The 16,177-nt window shown below is 46.9% G+C and overlaps 1 long non-coding RNA gene across 7 annotated transcripts in view; it reads right to left on the reverse strand.

The window, feature by feature from the left end:
• LOC121818926 (uncharacterized) overlaps nt 1-14,732 on the reverse strand; it is a 36,728-nt gene extending 21,996 nt beyond the window's left edge. For 6 of the 7 annotated variants that reach the window (XR_009596492.1, XR_009596502.1, XR_006059007.2 and 3 more), the window contains exons 1-4: nt 13,530-14,732; nt 12,186-12,356; nt 11,762-11,908; nt 293-1,504 (exon numbers count right to left, since the gene is read on the reverse strand). This is a non-coding gene — a long non-coding RNA (uncharacterized LOC121818926). The remainder of the gene's footprint in view (nt 1-292; nt 1,505-11,761; nt 11,909-12,185; nt 12,357-13,529) is intronic. The other variant, XR_009596503.1, reaches the window with a different exon arrangement.
• Nucleotides 14,733-16,177: the final 1,445 nt, after the last annotated feature.

Below are 16,177 nucleotides of genomic sequence, written 5' to 3' on the forward strand. Positions count from 1 at the left end.
GACAGAGTTTAGGTTAGAGGTTAGGGGTCTGGAGAAAGGCATGGCCCAGATTCTCCCTCACAGCTCTCAGAAGGAACCAGCTCTGCTGACACCTCAGTTTAGGCTTCTACCCTCCAGAACTGCAAGACAATACATTTCTTCTGCTTAAGCCTCCCAAGTTGTGGTACTTTACTATGGCAGCCCCAGCAAATGAATACAATCTCATCAAGTCATTGCTACCACTCTTGGAAATCAGCTCAGTTATTATCTCCATTTTACCTAAATTGAGACTCATAGGCATTGAGTAACTTACCTATAAGAAGTGGAGCTAGAATTTGAACCAAGGTTTGCCAGATTTCAGACACATTTCCAAATAGATGTCTCCAAACAGAATATGCCACTCCCAGAGAACACTTCTTGGGCATAAGGATTATTTTGAGCTGAAGGCAACCGCAAAGAAGCAGATACAAGAAAAACTCTCTACCCTCCCTTGTTTGCCTAAAAGCAGGACATAAACGTACAAATGTGTCCCTCCTTCTCTCTGGACCAGGAAGAACAAAGGTTAATCCACAGAGACAACTGTAGAATCTCACTAGTGATGAAGGCACCAGCTTAAATCCGTGTTACAAATTTTATCCTTGTTTGCTGTGCTTTTCCTGGTCATCACCCCAGAACTGGCCTCCCTGACACCTTGCTCTCTTTTGTCTTTAGCTGAAGATGGCATTTAAGCTTGAGTTCCAAGCCACCTCCTAGAGTTATTCATTTTTCTCTAGGTCTCTCCCATGTAGACTTGTGTATGCAGGCCAATAAACTTCTGTTTCTTTTTCTCTTGTTAGTGTGTCTTTTATGCCAGGAGTCTCAGGCAAGCACTCAGAACAGCGGTGGGAGCACTCTATACGTATTTCAACCACTAATCTACATCACACTGCATCCAGTATGGGGTGCAGGAGAAGGCTGAGTGGCTCTTATCATCTCTTACATACATCTGCTCCCTGTGCCCTCTCCCTTGCAGGACAAGCCCTGACCTTTTACCTCTCCTGAAGGCCTCACTCTTGCTCCTCAACTCTCCGTGCTCTGACTTGGGGGAAGGCTCAGCTCTGAACTCAGCAGAGTTGGTGAGGAGCCTGGTGACGGTACTGCAGTATGCTCCATCCCCGCAAGAGGCAGGGAATTTCCCCTCCAGTGTTAAAAGACCTGCGGGGCTGTCAGCCTGCCCAGGGAAGGATCCACATGGTCCGCACAGACACTCCTACCCCCATCCAGCAGACACTGGTAGGCCTGTCTCTTCTCATTAGGTCTGAGGGGGCAGGAAGCAGCTCAGTCCAGCAGCTTGCTGCAGCATCTTCTGCCCAGAGACCAAGATTCTGCTGTGGAGATGCTGTGGCTGCCAGCCCTGAGTCACCTTGTCTGCTCCGGGAGCTTCGGCCTTCCTGGCTGATTATCCCAGGATCAGCAACATTCAGAGCCTTCTTCACAGAGACAACCACATGCTTGGCCTTTCACAGACAGGAGAAGCCTTCTGAGGCTGTTTTAAGAGAGCAGATTTGTCAGAGTCCGAGAGGAAATTAGTATTTAAGAAATGCAAGTTAGCGAGATAAAGGCTAAGAAATAAACATACACACATACACACTCTCTCTCTCATGCACAGTTTCAAATGGTTCTTAAAAACTAAACAGAGAGATACGGCACATATATGGAAACCTATTAAAGAAAGGTAGGATTTCACACCAAAGAAGACCAGGGCCTCTCTTAGGCATCACTGCTTGGGACAAACAGTTCAGCTGGGCACTTTAAAGGCTGCAGAAGTCTGTCTTCTTCCTCCTCCTTCCTTGCCTCTGCTAAAGGCTCTACCATCTTGCCAGCCCATGACCAACCCTCCTCCACCACACTGTGCACTCACAGCCCACATTGCAGGGCTGTACCCTTGCCCATGAAGAGTCTTGAGAGTCCCTTGAATAGCAAGGAGAGCCAACCAGTTCATCCTAAAGGAAATCAGTCCTGAATATTCATTGAAAGGTCTGATGCTGAAGCTGAAACTCCAATACGTTGGCCACCTGATGCAAAGAACCGACTCATTGGAAAAGACCCTGATGCTGGAAAAGATTGAAAGCAGGAGGAGAAGGGGACGACAGAAGACGAGATGGTTGAATGACATCACCGACTAGATGGACATGAGTTTGAGTAAACTCCAGGAGTTGGTGATGGACAGGGAGGCCTGGCATGCTGCAGTCCCTGGGGTCGCAAAGAGTCAGACATGACTGAGTTACTGAACTGAACTGAACTGAACTGAACTGAATGAAGTTCATATCACACCCCCACTCCAGGCTTGCAGACTCTGTCCTCACTCTGGTCTCATCCCTGGCATGGACCACTGTAAGTTCTCCTATCTGGTCACTCTCTCATTCAATCCATCTTCCATAAAGAATTCAATCATGTTGCCCTCCTGCTTCAAATGCTTTCAGGGCACCCCCCTTCCCCCTACCCTTGGCCCTGCCCCAGCCACTGCCGCCAAAATGCCCCATGCGATAGTGTACTCCCCCTTAATCTCCAGCACTGGATTTGAACTGAAGCTCTCCCTAGTTTCCATGTGGCTTTGAACAAGTTATTACATCTCTCCAAACTCAGCTTCCTCATCTGTAAAAGGGAGGGTTAAAATCTTACTTACCTCAAAAGCCCATTATGAGTGGTTAAAGTAATCAGAGACTTGGAGAGGTAAATGACTCAGTAAGGAATGTCTTTTATGATTATCAACACAGGAAGGATAAGGAGCTTGTCCAAGATTGCCAGGGGGATTTGTAGCTAGTCCAGGTCTTCCAATTCCCATGGCCTTGCAACTATTTGTTGGATAAATGATCATCAATCACTCCATCCCAGCCTCCTGTGCTACCCCTCTAGGGATTAGGTCCCATGAGTCTGTTAAAAACCATACAAGACAGAGTTAAGGAAGTCCACTGTCCTTTTTTGACCCAGACATCTCAGGTGGCTCTGTGGTAAAGAATCCACTTGCCAATGCAGGAGACTTGGGTTTGATCCTTGGGTCAGGAAGAACCCCTGGAGAAGGCAATGGCAACCCACTCCAGTATTCTTGCCAGGAAAATTCCATGGACAGAGGAGATTGGCAGGCTGCAGTTCATGGGATCGCACAGTCTCCTTCAAGACTCAAGAGAGCCCCCTGGCGCTCTCATCTGGGATTGTTTGAGCAAGCCCAGATTCGTTCGGACCTCCTAAACCCTGCTCTGGTTCAGCTGGTCCAGCTGATACAGACTGAGAAGGCACCGTTTCTCTGGTTTCCACATAAGGGTGCCTTGCCCTGTACTGCAACCCAGCAGAGATTCCCTGAGCTCCTGTAGCTGACTCAGGTGAGACGTCAGGTGGTCAGACAGAGGGACCAGAACTGCTCTCTAATGGGATGATGTCTAGCTGTGGAGGATGGAGCCCTGAGCCCTTGAATATGAGCTTTATCAGGGGCGCAGCTCAGAGCACTCCTCTGAGATGTGTCGGAGGTCAAGAGCCCTGAAACCTTCACCCACCATAGCCCAGACCCACCACACCCCCTGCTCAAACCCTCAGCCTTTTGATGCCTGGGGCTACAGACATAAACATCTTCCTCAACCCCTTTCTCAACTCAGCCCCACACCAATTCCTATCTATTCTAACTCCCAAATGTGTCCACCTTCCTCCAACACTACTGCCACTGACCTATTCTAAGCCACCCTCATCCCTCTCCTGGGATGGTGCCACAGCCTCCTTCCTGGTCTCCCTGCCTCCAGCCTCACCGCCTGCTATAAACAGAACAATCTTGCTACAAACACAAATCCTACCTCATCATTCCTCTGCTTACAAAAGTTTCTCACAGCACCTGGGAGAAAGTCCCCAGTCCTCAACTGGGTTGACAATGTCTGAACTCCTTGCCTTTGGCCCAATCTGATCAGACCCTTGACCTGCCTGCTTTTAGAGTGTCAGATTCCTTCTCTCCTCTGGCCCTTGGTATGTGTTATTCCCTCTGCCTGAAATGTCTTTCCACCTCTTCCTCACCTGTTGAGTTTATTCGCTGAGCTCTATGCAGTGCCACGGATATGCTAGGCATTGTCCTTTTGAGGCTTTGAGTCTCGTGGAGGAGTCATCAGTTAATCAGATAACCACGCAGTGTGTCATTTAAAACTGTGATCAGTGCGACGGAGGAGAATGACATGGGGACCTAACCTGGCCATCTGGGAGGAAGCCCTGAGGAAGGGATCTTTGAGCTGAAGATGGCAGGAGTTCCAGAACTGGCAGTAGGGGCACATGGGACTGTGAGTGGTCCCATTTCCCACTAAGTGGGAAAAGCCCACCTGCCGTGAGGATAAAGGAAGCAAGAGATAAGAGGAAAGAAGGATCCTGATGGTCGGTGTGGCTCTAGTTCCTGGCCTGAGGCTCCTGAAGCTTCTGCCTCTTATTTTCGGAGGCTCCTCCATCTCTCTTTCATAGACTAGTAATAAGCAAACCCTGAGCAATACAGCGATTAGTCTCCTGGCAGACAGTGGCATGGTTTTGAGATCATAGAGGCTTGGATTCAAATTTTAGTGTGTTCACTCTTTACTATGTGTCCCGGGGCCAGTTACTTCCCCTGTGTGAGCTTCACACATTTTATCTATAAAATGGGGCCACAGTCCTCTCTTTCCAGAGTTCTCATGAGGATGAAATGAGATGGAAGGTGTGTGCCTTTCATAACGGACTGCAAAGGCATGGCCAGGCGTGGGTATTTTTCAGCCTGAGTGAAGGTGAAAGAATGAGGGGACCCTCATGTTCCAGGCCAGATCCAGAAGCTGTGTGAGTTCACAGAGGCAAAATTAGAAGACTCGAAATTTCTCATCATGGAGAAAAGTCAGCAATGCCATCTAAACTGTTGATGTATCCCATTAAAATTGGTTCCCTTTCTGGTGAAAAAAAGTGTAATTCAATCCCTGGACCACTCCATATTAAAGAGGTTCCTGGACTCCTTTCCTGCACTGCCAACCCTCCAACTCTGAAGAAAAGACAGGTTGTATGGAAACTATCTGCTACTCGGCACTTGACCAGCCCTCCAAACCGAGAAACAGTGGACTCTGGGCCAGACAATGAAGAAGGAGGAGTGGCTGATAAGGTCTTGTAAGTGGCACGTGTTTCTGATTCTGCTTGAATACAGAACTTAGGGAGGCCTGCAGATGGAGAGTGAAGTGCCAGCTGTGCTATCACGAGTGATGGGCACTCACTGGGAACTCAGATGGCACCACTGGGCTAGTGAGTCTTCCCTAAGCGTCAAACAGCCTCACATCTCCAGCCACAGGGAGCAGTAGGAGCGCAGGCTCCACCTCACAGGGGCAGAAGATCCGTAGAGACGCAAGGGTAGCTGAGCACTCACCCGCCCTCCCAAACTCACTAGTCAGAATTATCAATTGTCCTCTCAAGGAGAAAAGAAGAAATGAGGCAGAAAGAGGCTGGGAAACACTGGATGTAGGAAATAATCACATCCCCCAACATCATTCATCCCATTCTATGCCCTCTCTACGCTGATCTTTCTTTTGAATCTGCAAAATGTAAGCTTCTTCCCACCCAGGACCTTTTCACAGGCCTTTCTGGGCAGGTATACTTGAAACACTCTCCTCTTTTCTCCCTTTGTCTCTTTACCCCTTACTCATCTTTCAGGTGTGAGCTTAAACACCACTTCCCAGGAAACCCTTTCTGATCCCCCATACAAGTTCACACCCTCCTATTACATGGTCTCCAGCTGTTGTCTGTCCTCTTTGCAGCATTCGTCATGACTTTATGTGCATAACTGTTTCTATGATTATCTGACTGATGACTGTTCTCTGGAGAAGGCTGAGGGCATTGAAGGCAGAGGCCATGTGCATGAGGGTGTCTGCCGTATCCCCACCAACAGTTCCAGCAGTGGCACATGGTGGGTGCTCAAAATAGTGGTTTTACTGTTTGTTTGTTTGTTTGCTTGCTTGTTTGCTTGTGTTGAGTTTTGCTCACTTGCTCAGTCATGTATGATTCTTTGTATGATTCTTTGCGACCCATGAACTGCAGCCCACCAGTCTCCTCTGTCCACGGGATTTTCCAGGCAAGAATACTGGAGTGGGTTGCCATTTCCTTCTCCAGGGAAGTGTTGAGTTTTGTTTCTTTTTTAACAGCTTTATTGAGATGTAATTGATACACAAAAATTGCACGTAATTAGTTTAATGTATACAATCTGATGCGTTTGGGCATATGTATGCACTCCTGGATCTGTCCTCAATGCAGGAGACACAAAAGACACTGGTTCGTGAAGATCCCTGGAGCAGGAAATGGCAATCCACTCCAATATTCTTGCCTGGAGAATTCCATGGACAGAGGAGCCTGGTGGGCTACAGTCCCTGGGTCACAGAGTAGGACATAACTGAGCGGCCAAGCATGAACAGCCTCATAAAACCACTTCCACCCTACTGAACATGCCCATCACCTCCTGAACACACCCATCACCTCCACCCTACCAAATATACCCATCACCTCCTGAACATACCCATCACCTAGTGAACATACCCATCACCTACTGAACATACTCATCACCTACTGAGCATACCCATCACCTCCACCCTACCAAACATACCCATCACCTACTGAACATACCCATCACCTCCACCCTACTGAACATGCCCATCACCTCCTGAACACACCCATCACCTACTGAACATACCCATCACCTCCTGAACATACCCGTCACCTCCACCCTACCAAACATACCCATCACCTACTCAACCTACCCATCACCTACTGAACATACTCATCACCTACTGAACATACCCATCACCTCCACCCTACTGAACATACCCATCACCTCCTGAACATACCCATCACCTCCACCCTACCAAACATACCCATCACCTACTGAACATACCCATCACCTACTGAACATGCCCATCACCTACTCAACATGCCCATCACCTCCACCCTACTGAACATACCCATCACCTCCTGAACATACCCATCACCTCCACCCTACCGAACATACCCATCACCTACTGAACATACCCATCACCTACTCAACATGCCCATCACCTCCACCCTACTGAACATGCCCATCACCTCCTGAACATACCCATCATCTCCACCCTACCAAACATACCCATCACCTACTGAACATACCCATCATCTCCACCCTACCAAACATACCCATCACCTACTGAACATACCCATCACCTACTGAACATACCCATCACCTCCACCCTACCAAACATACCCATCACCTACTCAACATACCCATCACCTACTCAACATGCCCATCACCTCCACCCTACTGAACATGCCCATCACCTCCTGAACATACCCATCATCTCCACCCTACTGAACATACCCATCACCTCCACCCTACTGAACATACCCATCACCTCCAACCTATTGAACATATCCATCACCTCCAAAAGTTTCCCCATGCCTTTTGTATGTTTGTTTATCTTTTTAGGATTTTGTTTTTGTTTTCATGGCAAGAACACTTAATATGAGATCTACCTACCGTCTTAACAAAAATTTTAAGTGCATAACACAGTATATTAAAAAACAGAGACATACTTTGCCAACAAAGGTCCATCTAGTCAAGGCTATGGTTTTCCAGTGGTCATGCATGGATGTGAGAGTTGGACTGTGAAGAAAGCTGAGCGCCAAAGAATTGATGCTTTTAAACTGTGGTGTTGGAGAAGACTCTTGAGAGTCCCTTGGACTGCAAGGAGATCCAACCAGGCCATCCTAAAGGAAATCAGTCCTGAATATTCATTGGAAGGATGGATGCTGAAGCTGAAACTCCAATACTTTGGCTACCTGATGCTGGAAAAGATTGAAGGCAGGAGGAGAAGGGGACTATAGAGGATGAGATGGCTGGATAGCATCACCAACTTGATGGACATGAGTTTGAGTAAACTCCGGGAGTCGGTGATAGACAGGGAAGCCTGTCATGCTGCAGTCCATGGGGTCACAGAGGGTCAGACATGACTGGGCGACTGAACTGAATCGAACACAGTATTGTTGACTATAGGCTCAATGCTGTACAGCAGATCTCTGGAACTGATTCCCCTTGCAGAAGTGACATTTTATAGCCACTGAATAGCGGCTCCCCACTTCCCCCTCCCTCCAGCCCTGACAACTACTCTTCTACTCTCTGCTTCCATGAATTTGACTGTTTTTAGACACTTCACATAAGTGGGATCCTGCAGTATTTGTCCTTCTGTAACTGGCTTATTTCACTTAGGATAATGTCCTCCAGTTTCCCCATACTGTAGCATGTTGCAGAATTTCCTTCTTTTGAAGGCTAGACAATATTCCATTGTATGTAACTGCCGGGGTGCAGCCCCAGTGGATCCAGGGAATTCGAAGGTGGGGACAGCATCGGTGTCTTTGGAAAATACACATTTAACTACAGATATATAGAGAGATTAGAAATGGATAGTGTAGTAGGAAGATTAGTGGAGAAAAAGAGGCTGAATAACTTGGATTACGTGGAATAGCATCCATGCTCCAGATGGGAATTCAGCCAGAAAAACGAGGAGCAAGAAAAGAACGACATGGGGGTATCAGTCTTTCTGGAAACTGATCCGATTTCTTTATTTTTGGGTTTGCTTATATACCTTTTGTTGCATATAGGGATGAATACAGAGTCACGTGGGGGTCGGCGGTCCTGACCTTTATCAAAATCAGGTGCTTTACATAAAAAGGTCTTAGGGATTTTATGATCCTTTCTTTCTGATAACCAAAAACTTATTTCTTCCAGAGGTGTTCTTTCTTAAACCAGGCACCACCCTCCAAATAAAGTTACATTCCTATAGGGTGAGGGTGTAGTGAGTTACAATCAAGAAAGGAATGTATTTTACCCAAGGTTAACATGATTAATCTTAAAGGTTAATACTTATCTCTCCTATATGTTAGTTATATTCATTATAAGGGCAGGGAATATGGAGATTTAGCAGCAAACATCAGCCCAACAAATAAAAATCCTTTCACCAATGTTCCCCTTAAGATCTATTTAGTCTTAAGATAGTGATAAAGTTACATTTTTACATAGCAAGGACACAGTGATTTATAACAAAGTACAGTGATCTATTACAAAAAAGAAAATTCATTAACTCAAAAAGTCTAGTATTGCTAACCTTAAAAACTACTCTATTCCCTTTTCTATATTCCAAATACATTGATCAATATATTCCCAGGTGCCTAAGGATATGGAGGCCTGGCGGCAATCATTGACTCAACAAGAAGAAAAAGCCCTATGCTAATTAAGACTCTCAAAATACTCCAAAACTCTCTGTGCTGTTTATGGTTGAGAGGTAGTAAACAATCACGTGCATAATGGCAGGAGTATGGATAATCCTGTCACACAAGCTAGTCTGTCAGCAGAGAGGTTTGACCTGAGACACCCTTGTCCCACCCAGAGCAGGGAATTAGCAGCAATTATTGACACAACAAATGAAAAACCCTTCACCAATATAATTCCTTACCAACCCACTATACTAATAATTTCCAACTCCCCAAAATAATTTGCCTTTAGTAAGTCTAAAACATCTCATGCCTCTCAGATTGGGAGGCTGTAAACAATCACATGTGGCCAGACGAACCTATACAGGTGGGCTAGATAACCTTCAGAGGAGTCCGTAAGCTGAAACACTCTTGTCACGCCCAGGAATTTTTATTGCCTTGGAGCTGCACGTTTCCTCCTTCTCCGAAAGAAACGGTTACAGGGGAGAGTCCCCCGTAAAGTCAGAGGTGTAGGTGAGAGCATAAAACAGACTCTGGTTTTGGGGTTAGATGCTCGGGAACAGGGGGTTTCCTGAGGCTTGATCACGCCTTTGCGTATGCCAAGCCTCCTTCCTCATGACCTTTGCCATGGGCGGAGTTCCTCACGCTGGCCCCCGGCATGTAATATTCCATTTCTTTATCCATCCATCTACCAAAGGGCATTTAGGTTTTTTCCACATCATGGCTATTGTGAATAATACTGCAGTCAACATTAGAATGCAGATAGCTCTTTGAGATCTTGATTTCAATTCTTTTTGATATATACCTAAATGTGAGATGGCTGGATCACATGAGGGTTCAATTCTTAATTTTTTGAGGAATTCCCACCCCATTTTCCATAGCTGCTACACCGTTTTACAATCTGTGAGTGCTCAAAATATTAATGAAGGAATAATAGTTAACATTAAAGTCATTTTCAGCATGTTACACACATTAACTCCTTGAAGGTTTTTAGTAACCCTGTGTGCGTTCGTGCTCAATCTCTCAGTCACATCCGACTCTTTACGACCCTATGGACCGTAGCCCACCAGGCTCGTCTGCCCATGGAACTTTCCAAGCAAGAATCCTGGAGTGGGATGCCATTTCCTACTCCAGAGGATCTACCCAATCCAGGGATCAAACCTGTGTTTCCTGCACTGGCAGGCAGATTCTCCACCACTGCATCACCTGGAAAGCCAAAGTCACCACCACCTATCTACAATTTCTTTTAATAAAATGTGTAGTATAATCCTGAGATGAATACTTTTAGTACCTCCATTTTACAAGTGTAGAACCAAGGCACAGAGAAGTTGGATAATTTGCTCAAGGTCACCCAGCTAACAAGCGGAGCCGGAACCAGAAGGCAGACAGTCAATCTCCACCTGCACGTTATTCACCCCTACACTATTCTGGCTCTTGAGGAAGAGGGCACTGGAGAACGGTCTTCCTAGGAACAGAGAGGTGCAGGAGGGCTATGATGCAGAGGGTATTTGGTGCCCAAGAGACTAGCAGAGGGAGATAAAGACTATGAGAAAAGGCATAAAATAACATCCCAGCGGCCACACTAGGACGATGAGTCAGGAGACACCTATGATTTGGGGATCAAAGGTGAGCCATAGACAGCCCCAGTACTCACTTCTGCCTCCGGAATCTTAAGCCTGGCCATCAACTCCTGCCCTTGGAGTAGGTACATGGGCATGGCTATCTGGTTGCCATGGCAAACTGGCTCTCTCAGCCCTTTGGCGTGGTCTGGCTTTGGGGACCACTGCCTCCTATATATTCTCAGTACACCTGAGAGATCACACCTGCCTCGTATCAGTTGTCGTGAGATAATACCCACAAAGTACTCCGCACAGCACCTGATGCAGTCAAAGTTTAATAAATGCTTTTAAATCCTTTTAGACGGGCCCGTGTGGGAGGCACAGCCTTGACCAAGGCCTAATAGATGCCAGGGGATGCCTCTCCCTGGAGGGAAATCTCCCTGGGGGACTAATCTTTCATTAACTCTGCCAGTGAAGTCCAATAGAGATGGAATGCCGCTGCCTCCCCATGCCCACACCTGCATGGTCAGCATTTGGCAGGCTCATTGTTTTAAGTGATGAGCAATTGTCATTTTCTGTCACCTCCATGATAAATCACTTTAAGAACTCCCTTCTCTCGACAGCATAAGTAATTACAGACCTGGTATCTGGGGCCCTGGCACCGATTAGAAGGGAAGCAAACTACACTGGAGCTGATGCTGACTAATTTTTCTTTTTCACAAGGGCCTAGAGGCCACGAGGGTCAGAACGGGCTGGCTGGACCCTTCCTGAGCTGAAAGATGACCCTCCCTTGCCCCAGGAGCCCCTCAGCGTCTCCAGAGCTAAAGCCTGGAGACAGAGGCCTCCGCTATGCAGCCCACAAAGCCTCCCACCCTTCTTTCCTGTCTTCAAGACACTGTTCCCAAATGGACCAGTGATTAGCAGGAAAATGTATTATAAGAGGGAGAAATAATTAGGCTAGATAATAAGAGAGGGAAGTGTACCTTGTAAGAGATTCTGCATGTGGTAACGCAAGCTTGGTATATCCTGTTCTCTTGGTAGATAAGGAATGTATTTATTGAATTAGTAGAACTAATAAACATCTTGGTCTGCAAGAGCAACACATCTCAGTCGGGAAGAATCTTGGTGACCTGGAAATGACAATGAGGAAAAGATTAAATGATCTGGACGCTCTTGGAACCTGTGAAGGAGATCCTGGAATCGAACTGGGCAATGTTTGCATATAGGATAAAGAATTAAAGCCCATGGGACAGGCTTAAGTGGTCTAAAGGATAAACAAAACCCAAATGCTCAGCAAGGTCGTGGGCTCGGTGCCCACGGTCATTTCTCATCCTGCCATATTGCTACAGCCTAAATAAACCCAGAGAAGAACCCACAAGAACCCACATCTTGCACCTGCGTGCCTACCTCTGTCCACGAGTTAAGGAAGGTCATTCTCTTGGCAGCTTCTGTGAGTCCACTTGGGTGCTAGCTATCGTGACAGCCTCCTGTCTTGATTACTCTCCTTGCCCCTTATCAAGAGCCAGGGAGGCGTGAGCTTTCCCAGAAGTGATTAGCTTAGAGAGTCAGCAAACAGTGCTGGGCAATGATGCCAAAAATAAAAAGGAGGAGAGATGCACATGATTAAATAAACGTGGGGATGCTGTGGACTCTAACCTTCTTTAAGAGCGTCACAATACACATTAGCATCGTAAAAGCTCTGAGAAATCCTGTGGTAACTAACCTATTTAGCACTGTTTAACCCATTGCTTCCCAAACTGCTTTGATTGAGACCTTTTTCACAGATAGAAGACCCTCTTTGAGAAAATGTTCCCGGGACAGCTAAGACATTTGACTGAAGGTAAAGGGATAGGAGCCTGACTCAACCCAAGACCACAGTGACCTAATCTAAGAGGAAATGCTGAAATCAGCTGTGTTCATCTGAAAAAAACACAAACAAACAAACAGTAGCTCACACTTGCTGGGCACTTACTCTGAGTTCACGGGTTTCCAGCTGCAGAAACTAAGATTAGAGGAGCTCAAAGTGATGTGCCCTATGACATACAAGAAGTGGTCAGGTCAAGATTGAACCTTGGCCTTCCTGACTTGGGTCTGTCAGGGAGTTTATGAAACTCTCTGGCTTTCATTTCCTTATGTATGACATGACTGGTGTACCTACACTTACAAAATTGCAGTGAGGAGTGAACGAGATAAAAAGGACTTAATGCAGGGCTTAGCACATAGTAAGCTTTTAAGAAGCATTATCTGCACAACAGACCCCACAGAAGGCCAGACTTACCCTCTACAGTGCGGGTGACGGGGAACTCATTATCTTACAAAGCCCTTTGGGGCAGTTCTTGCCATTAGAATAGTCACCCTGCTACTGAGCCAAATACCTGTCTCCCCTTCCACCTAAGTCCTAAGTCTTCCCTGGAAGAACCCCGGAACTCCCGTCCCCCTGCAGCTCCGATGGGACCTCAGACCAGGATGGCATCCCTGGGTTTAGGCCTCTAAGTGGAGCATGCCATGTCCCACCACTGTTCTATGTGTTTTATCTACAGATTAACTCCTCTTCCCCACTCATCTGCTCCCCAAGCGCACTGAGCTTGGAGGACAAGATGCTCTGCCATCAGCTGAGGACCTTTGAGCATTTCTTTCTCTTCATCCCTCCTCTGGGCAGAATCCTTGGTTTTTCTACCTGGGAAATCCAGCATCTGCCACAGAGCGCTTCACTCATGAGCAGAGAGGAAGGATATAATCAGCCCAACTCACCTGGGATGACACTGGGGAGAGCCAAGGGCAGGAGCAGACACTTGCTGGCCAGCCCTCCATGCAAACTTCATTTCAGGCTGACTGAGATCCACAGACCATTGCCAAGGCTCATGGGGCAGGTCCAGCTTGACCGTGACCTGGAGCTAGTGGATCCAGGTTCGGCAGGGAGGTGCTGTCAGCAGGACCAGGCACATCCTGGAGGTGAGGAGTCCCTGGGAGACCCAGAGGATGGGGGGAGAGAGCAACGTTTAATGATGGTTTAACCCTTTAAGTGGGACATGCCACGTACCGCCACTGTTCTATTGCTTTATCTACAGATTAACTCATTCATCCTCTCGAGACCTCAACGGTTCCCTTTTGGGAAGTGAGCAAACCAGGTCAAACAGAGGTTAAGTAACTGGCCCAGGAAAGAAGAAATACAGCTGGCCTGTGAATCCAGGCCACCTAGCTCCAGAGCCCACAGATCCGAACTACAGAGCTTCCCAACACTATACCATCTGGAATTGTCCAGGGAAGAAAGGACCAGAGGAAGGAAGGTTAGAACAGAGACTAAAAGGGTGCAGAAATTTCAGAACATTGGAGACAAAGAAAAAGTCCATTCTCCCGGGGAACAGCAGAGATGGGCCTGGAGGAGCAGTGGATGAAGGATGTCAGCTGAATGAACCAGAGTCCAAGACTAAGCTGATTTTATTCTCCCTTCAAGCTGAGGACAATAATCCTCACAGAAGAGACAGGGCAGAGGGGATGGAAGACAGAGTCCCAGCCAGGTCTCTTCTGGGACAGAGACCCAAAGATAAAGAAAGTCCCCATCCCAAGGGGCTCACAGTCTGTGGGCAAAGGCCAAGGCAGTGGCCACAGCAATGATATGAGCTTGAGAGGGCCGCTGCCCACACATCTAGCCCCTGTGACTCTGAAAGACAGCATCTCCCCATGAAGGGAGCTTGGGAGCTGCTCGGCTGCCTCCATAAAGCAAGTCAGACTCCAGCGGGAAGGCTTCTAGAGTCCCATTAGTGCTGAAACAGCCCAGCGTCACCTCCCTCCACCCTCACAATGAATTAATTCTTTGACGGAGATGGAGAAGATGCCAAAATCCCCCATCGTCTTCCCTAACCTTGGGACAAATTAAATCAAATTCCACCGCACAGCCTGAAGGCATAAACTTTGTCAGCTGCACCAATATATCCTGCCAGGCAGGCAGGCTCCCAGGTACTAATTACTTTATTCAGCAAGTTAAACAAATGATATGATATCTAAATTCGAAGGAGAAGCACCCAAGAGTTATGGAGCACATACCACTGGGACTTGCCAATGAATAAAGCAAAACAGAATTGTTAAATTAACAGCTCAAAGTGTTTATCTCTGTCCTTTAAGGTGTAGCTCAGGGCTTCCGTTCACCCCTCCTCCAGGAAGCTTTCCTTACTGATACTGTCTCCACGGATCTTTTCTCTCCAGAAGGCTGAATGGCCTGGTGGTTAAGAGCATGGCTTTGGTCTTGGCTAGAGTGGGGTTCTACCATGGACTATCTGTGTGGCTTGGCACATTGCTCAACCTTCAGATCACTCCAAGCTGCCATTTCTTTATTTAATTTTTATTTAGACTGCACTGGGTCTTCCTTGCAATGCACAGACTCTTCAGTGCTGCACCCAGGCTTTCTCTAATTGCCGCACATGGACTTGTCTTGTTGAGCTGCACCAGCTCGAAGCATGCAGGCACAGTAATTGTGGCATTAGGGCTTAGAAGTTGCCCCACGGCATATGGGATCTTGGGTCCCCCAGAGACCGAACCCACATTCCCTGCGTTGGAAGGCAGATTCTTAACCACTGGGTCAAAAGGGAAGTTCCAAGCTTAAGTTTCTTGAAATGTACAGCGGAGATAACTTTAAGACAACTTCCACCTCCTCACATTGACTCTCGTGGATTCCAGGTAATCCATGCAAGGATGTGCGCATACAGGAAGATCTCCATAAATGGGAATTATTTCCATTATCATCCTTATTGTTGTTACATCTTTTGGTTATCCTATTTATGTTGTTAGTAACCATTGCAATGTTGGGGTCTCCAAGGGAATTCCCAATAAGTAGCAGCCTTCTTCTTCACTTAGTCTAGAAAAAAATTTTTGACGAAACAAATAGATGCAAGATCAAAACAGTAACAGTATTCTTGACAGAGGCTGAGTTGGGAAATGTGACAATAACAGAAGATGGGCGAGAGAATGACTCCTGGGTTTAAGTGTCATGACGATCCTGACCAGGGCAGACATCTGTGTGGGAGGCTGAGCCTGTCAAGACTATTGCAGGGTGGAGCCCTTGGGTTCTCTTCTGGAACAGATCACTCCCATGAGAGAAAAGGCACCACGCAGGCATGGCCTGTTTTCCTTCCTGAATTTACCAGTTGGTAAGATGAGTCATTCTATCTGCCCAGGGTAGAAAAATAAATGGGTGGAAAGGGTCCCAGAGTTAGGCTAATCGAACTCCCTTCACAGGAAGAACCATCTAGAGTCAGGGAAAACCTTTTCCAATAACACGTAGGAGACAATGAAATGTGATTAGAGTCCAAAGGGATGGATTTGGACCCATTCTTTCATCACATATGTTGTATGTGTTTTGGAGAGAGAGCCTTAATCTTTTAAGGCTCCTATAAAACCTGGCT

The sequence above is a fragment of the Ovis aries genome, chromosome 1 (genome assembly GCF_016772045.2).
Source record: "Ovis aries strain OAR_USU_Benz2616 breed Rambouillet chromosome 1, ARS-UI_Ramb_v3.0, whole genome shotgun sequence".
In the NCBI taxonomy this organism is placed as follows: domain Eukaryota; kingdom Metazoa; phylum Chordata; class Mammalia; order Artiodactyla; family Bovidae; genus Ovis; species Ovis aries.